This window comes from Tachypleus tridentatus, chromosome 7 (genome assembly GCF_004210375.1).
Source record: "Tachypleus tridentatus isolate NWPU-2018 chromosome 7, ASM421037v1, whole genome shotgun sequence".
Lineage (NCBI taxonomy): Eukaryota > Metazoa > Arthropoda > Merostomata > Xiphosura > Limulidae > Tachypleus > Tachypleus tridentatus.
In genome coordinates, this window is record NC_134831.1 from 155,754,943 (window position 1) to 155,762,319 (window position 7,377).

Genomic DNA, 7,377 nt, shown 5'->3' on the forward strand with positions numbered 1-7,377 from the left:
GCAAAATTATTTTTATTTTAAATATTCAGATTAACACACACATTATTATACACAAAAAATAGAATGGTCTAAAACTAATATAACTTGACTAGTTTCCTGACTGAACAGTAAGTGAATATTAAGAAATTTCCTTTAGCTGGTCAAGCTGCACCAAAAAGGACAAATTTTTTAACCTACTGCCTGAATGAACTAGCTTCGTAAAAAATTTAGTAATACAGAGTATTGCCTTTCTATTGGCTGTCAGTAATTCAATAGTATATATCAGAGGTAATTATTGATATTTTTGAATGAACGTGAAAGATTTTACTATCTTGTTTGTACCTCAATGAAACAAGAAGTTTGCAGTCTATAAATTTACACTATAAATTATATCTTTACTATAAGTGTTATTTATGCCAAGCTCAAATTGTAATAAAGGGGAAATTATAGGGTGGGAAATTGGAAAAAAAAAGATCATTTTATCGGTTAATTGGAACAAGAAGATAAAAAAAGCTATAGCAGGTGCAAAACACTTTTTATGAGAAAATGTAACTAAAATGATGAAAAGTTTGGGTATTTATGAAAGCCAGTGCTACAATTAGGATTTCAGACCATATTTGAACAGATCTGGTCTAGTGCATTCTAAAAAATAGTTTTACATATTTTTCTATTATCTAAGAAAAGATATAACAAATTTACATATTCAAAGTGAAAGGGAAACTTTTTTTGCCTACTCCCTGTATATATAAGAATTCTACACTACCTGAAGGGAACTCATAACCATTTTTTCCCTCAAGTGATATGCTGCCCAACTTGTAAGTAGTCTATATACGTTGCCAATGTAGTGTGTTCCAGGAAGAAAAAAATACCACTCTAAATAACAAACATCATATTAAAATGCAGAAACATAAAAAATACAGTTTTTAATAATGTACATGGAATGTGTATAGCATTGCAAAGAAATTAAAATTTTAAAATTAAAGATTTGATCGTTGTTTAGAAGTAGGTCTCTAATAGTTATGACAAAAGTAGTAACAATCGTATCTTTAAAGTTAATAACATTTTGTTTACTTTGAAGACCTAAATTCAATGACAAAGGATATTTTATTATTTCCAAAATCTTTCATTACTCAGTATACCAAAATTATTTGTTTTTTCATATCCTTAGTTTTCTTCTGTTATATTTTTGTTAAAACCATTGGGTAAAAATTATTGGAATTCAGCACAGTTGTCTTCCATTAGGACAACTATAATTCTATCACCAAACTGTTTTTAATTGTTTGTTGCATTGTTTCCTATTAATGAATTATTTTCAAAATATTGTACTTTTATCCCATTTTCCATATTAACATTGTTATATTAATGTTATTACTAATTTCAATAATAATTTCATCAATTGACTTTTCAATCTCTATCTAATTCACTTGTATTATTTTTTAATATATTTACATACTTTTTGTACCCTGCTAAAACTTTCTAGTTATACACAAGATTTAGTGGCACCATCAGTTTCTATGGCATGATAACCAACATTTATAATTTTATAATTTTTTTACATCATTTCCTATTAAAAAATTACTTTCCAAATATTGTAATTTTCTCATAGTTACAGTGTTTAATGAATTGTAATTTTATTATCTGACTCTGAAATTCTTATGCTTCCATCATTTTGTTTTTCTCTGATTTTTCTTTTTATCTTCTATGAGGCTTGATGTGGCCAGTGTTTGGGCACTTTGCTCTCAATCCGAGAATTGCGGGTTGAAATCCCCATCTGACCAAATATGTTCATCATTTTGCCCATGGGGACATTATAATGTAAGGGTCAATTCCACTACTCCTTGGTAAAAGAATAGCTGAAGAGTTGGTGGTGAGTAGTGGTGATTAACTGCTAAATTAGTGGGAGATAGTCTTCTTGTAGTTTTGTGTGAAATACGAAACAATTTTTATCTTCATAATTTGTATCGACTAAATCGGTTTCTGCTATCATTCTCTTGTTTTTAATTATCAGTATCAAAAGTATCATTGACTAATATTCTTTTTAATACATACAGTAATTTTTATTTCTATTAAGAATATTAAAAGATTTATCATTGATTTTTGTTTTGTTAAACATTAATAATAAATCAACAGCCTGATTGTTATTAATTGCACCTTTAACAATTTTAAATTGTTTTGTTTGAATATCAAAATTACCATTATAAGTTAATTTAAAACAGACTCCAGGTGGACTAATAGGATTCTGAAATACCTTCATACATGTATTATAAAAACCAGTATTTCATTTGTTATTACTAAATAGTTAATTTAGACTCGTAATCTGAGGATCGCAGGTTTGAGTCACCATCACACCAAACATGTTCGCTCTTTCAGCCGTGGGGGTGTTATAATGTGACGGTCATTCCCACTATTTGTTGGAAAAAGAGTAGCCCAAGAGTGGTTGGTGATGACCAGCTGCCTTTCCTCTAGTTTCACATTGCTAATTCAGGGACAGCTAGCGCAGATAGCCCTCGAGTTGCTTTGCGTGAAATTCAGAATAAACCAAACCAGACTTAGAACGCTAAAAAGTGGGTTTCGAAACCTTTGGTGGGCAGAGTACAAATAGCCCATCGAGCCCCATGTGGCTTTGCTATATGGAAAAAAACATACAGTTAAACAAACACACTGTATTTAGTTTGTTAAAAAATCTATGATAATTTTGAACATTATCATTTGTTACAACTTATTTAAGAAATGCGTCTAATATATCTACAGCTTGATTAAGAAATTTTAAAAATTGTAATAAATAATTAAAAACAACATTTACTGTTTACACAATTCAAACTTTATTGAAACCGTACGGCTTCCACTTTAAAACAACACTACAAGTACTAATTTCGACGTACGTCATTTTCAGGAGTTCACCTGTTTCATCTGGATTCTTAGATTCAAAGCTACAAAGCTATACGGGAACTTTTGGATTATCGCCATGCTTGAAAGTTCAGCTGGATTCATTCAACACTAACTAAAACCACTTATAAACACAGGCCATTTAATTCAATGGTGTTATTTTCGTTTTTGTATATTTAGGTTTATGCAATTTCATTTTAATTTCTATTTTTAAATTTCTTTATAAAGTTTGAAAATTAAAATAAGAAAAAACGCATTCAGTTTGTGATAACTTTCTTTCAATTTTGTCCCCCGCCAGTACAGCGGTATGTCTTCGGATCTACAACGCTAAAATCAGGGGTTCGATTCCCCTCGGTGGGCTGAGCTGATAGCCCTATGTGGCTTTGCTGTAAGAAACACAAACAAACAATCTTTCAATTTATCCGTTAACGCAACCGTACGTATCAATATTATAACCAAATGTGTGTCTGCCATGCTCTGTATGTCTGTCACTTGCCGTATATCCTGAACAATTAATCATAGAGAAAAACTATCAAAATACTTATTTTCAAAAGTTTAGGAAAATTTTTATTATTTTTTGCAATTTCTAAGCTTTCGTATCTATCTCAACATGCATCCATTAGTCTTTCCATGTGCTGAACAGTCAATCTGAAAAAAAAAAAACGTATTAAGAACAAAAATGTTTGTTTTGGAATGGAATTTCACGAAAAAAAAAAGCGGGACTTTTTCTGTAAAGTAATTGAAAGAAATATTTCATAAATATAAGTATAAAAAACGCATAAAAAGTGGAACTGCTTAAGTATCTAATTTCTGTTTTTATATCACTATTACATGCGTGTATGATTTTATTGTACCATAAATAAATTTGTTTGACTTGAATATCTCTCCTTTGACACTTCTTATAGAAAGGATAACTCTCAAAAAGCGCTCATTTCGGTAGCACTCTAGTATTTTTTTATGCTCAGTAAAATGACAAAGAATGGTGGCATTCAGTATAAAAATATCGTTGGCTTTATAGCGAAGGTGAGTGCTCTAATGTGTTGGATGCACCCATTGAATCAAAATCGGATATTTTTTGGCTAAAAATACATGTATTCAGTCGTCTTTATTTAAAAACCAACAATGGATAATGTTTCTTATTAGAATAACACATGGAATGACAAAAGATTATTATAAACATCTCATCAGAGAATCGTATTTCACGTACGCTCTGAATAAAGGGATTGGGTTGACTGCACGTCTTATATTTATTCATCACTGTTTTTAGAGAAAAAAATTCAATTAAACTGTTTCAAGGGGCACCTGCTAGTGTTTACTATAATTATAATCTTACATAGTGTAGCTTCATGAAAGTTTGTAAGTTTTTAGTAAACATCGAAAGTCTTTAACACGTAAAAAATCGTGATATTTAATAAGGTATTTGGGTTAAAAAAACCTTTAATGAACTAAACTGAATGAAAGGTGAATTTAATGCTAAAATTAAAAAAAATACTTCATCTTACAATGCGTGTATTTAGTTTGCAAAACTTATAAAACATCCAAAATGAGTATCAAAATCTTTTTCAGCAAAAGTTTCTTTTATTCACATGTGGTCCCATTTACTTTATTGTTTTACATTTATACTTAGACCGCCTCTGAACATGCTAAAATAATTTATCAGTCGGAAAGCTATATGGAAACAAACGATCAAATTACAATCACTTTACACAACGTGAGTGTGATTACCTCGACAAAAGATATTTAACAGAGTCATGTTTTTTCGTATATGTCTTATTTTCTGACCTAATACATTTCTAATTTTCGCATGCTAGTTAATTTATCTTTTATTATGACAAATAAAAAGTACACATAAAACATAAGATATTTAATGCTTACATTTGGACTCATGCCTTTTGTGATGGATGCATTTCAGAACATAACAGAAAAATATATCATGCACTATAATACAATGACCAAAGACCTTTTAAGTTAACTGGCTTTCTAACTAAGCTATGGATGGGTTTTAAAAATTCCGATACGATCATAAAAAATAAAACTGAGGCCAAATATCTGTTCGTGATTTGTTTGAAGTTAAATACAAAGCTACACAATGGGCAATCTGTACTCTGTGCACCAAGGGTATCGAAAGCTGGTTTTAACCGCTATAAATTTCCAAACATACAAACAGCTAAAGGAAATATAACCCATTTAAATATTATATTTTAAGAAAAACTCTTATTTATGCTGGTTGTAAATAATCCAATAGCAAAGTAATTGAGAATTATTGACAATTTTTGAAAGACAGAATTATACAGGACATGGTATCATACTGGTTTGACTTTCTTTTTTAACTCGCAGCCAAAAAAGAAGATTGTTCTAAGTTTATGTTCTGGTTTGTCAATATTAATACCGTGAGTATGTGATTAATTATACACTTTGAAACCTATAAAAAGAGTCAAAATAAAATCTAAAATGGGACAATTTGGAGCGCAAGGGTGTCACGTGTCACAAACAAATTAAGTTTGAAAACGCATTCATACATTTTATTTTGAAATAAAGATATTAAACTTATCTAATATAAAAAATAATAATTATAGAATACATTTTATTGTCAAGTTTGTTAACATGTATTAACAATAAAGTTAGTTAATTATATCTTTCATGTAATTTCATTAAAAGTCTTGACATATACATTTTCATACACATTTTAAATATAAGGTTATTCACTCCATTAGGGGTTTTCAAAAGGAAAAGTGTGTAATTGTATTTCAACCACACTTTTTTGTTATATCGACTATTGATGATAAACTGCAGTTAACCCAGAGGCCACTAGGCAGGTCTTATCACAAAGAAACACACTGCTAGTCAGAATATTAGTAAAAGATGTTATTATACAACAACATTTGTAACAATGTAAAAAAAATATATATATAATAGGCTTAATACTAATGTCTTATATCAAGTATAGCTGATTATAACTTTAGTTCATCAACTGACAAAAGGCATTCATCTCATAATAAATGTTGTAATATATGAATTATGTGAATAGTTTCCGACCTCAAATGTTTGTGTGCGATTGTCTTAATCATCCTAATGAGCTCTGTGTTGAGCAGAGCGTGTTGTCGTGGTAGACATGGTGTGACTGAAATACTGTTCTTGTAAGCTGTATTGAAAATGTTTTAATTTATATATTTTCTAACGGTTGCATGAGTTTAAGGTTACTCTAGTAATTTTAGAATGCCTAGAAAGTTCAAAAGAACCTAATAATTTTTACTAATAACTAAATGAGGGTATATGATCTATAACTTCCAGTGAACAGTTTATTTAGTGAATTATTTATTGAGAACCGTGGTGGTTGAGTTAATTTAATGAATGTTTAATAATGAATGATTTAATAGCTACTTATCGAGTAAAGATTGGTCGATTAAACTAATTTATTAAGAACTAATGCTTCTGTGAACTATCTGTATGTTAGTTAACATTTTTATGTTTGGAGTGACGGGGTCGCTAGCTTATACAAGCCGTTTACATCATAATAACAATGTCAATTTTTTTAATGCTGAGAGTTTAGAAATCCCCGTAAAGCAGTTATTTATGGTATTTGCTGTGTAATTACAAAAAAAAAGAAAGAAGAAATGTAGATGCCTTCTCTCGCTCAGTGGTAAGTCTAAAGGTCTAGTTTCGATACTTGTGGTGGGTAAAGCAAAGATAATCTACTATGTAGCTTTGCGCTAAACAACAAGCAAACACTTTGAATAGACTTCTTATGACACGCCACAATTTTTTACGTGTTCCGAGTTTTTTCTTGTATGAAGGTACAAATTAATACTTAGAAAATACTGCTATGAATGAGTTTTCAACTTTGCGTTTATAATTGTTGTATTATAAATAAGTCAAATGTTATAAACACCGTGGCCCGGCATGGCCTAGCGCGTAAGGCGTGCGACTCGTAATCCGAGGGTCGCGGGTTCGCGCCCGCGTCGCGCTAAACATGCTCGCCCTCCCAGCCGTGGGGGGTGTATAATGTGACGGTCAATCCCACTATTCGTTGGTAAAAGAGTAGCCCAAGAGTTGGCGGTGGGTGGTGATGACTAGCTGCCTTCCCTCTAGTCTTACACTGCTAAATTAGGGACGGCTAGCAGAGATAGCCCTCGAGTAGCTTTGTGCGAAATTCCCAAACAAACAATATAAACACCGTAACAAGAGACTGCATTGAAGTAATACATTTTAATGCTTTCATTGATAATTTTCGTATGTATATACGTGTGTGTGTTTTCTCACAGCAAAACCACATCAGGCTATCTGTTGTGTCCACCGAGGGGAATCTAACCCCTGATTTTAGCGTTGTAAATCTGAAGACTAACCGCTGTCCTGGCGGAAGACTTCATGTGTAATATAGGCCTAATTTACTGTATTTTATAAGCATGATAATATTCACTACCTTCATAGGAAAGTTTCAATTTTATTCAATGTCCACACATTATTTTTATTTTATTTTTCCATTTGTGTTTTATTTCGTATAAGCGTACTTTC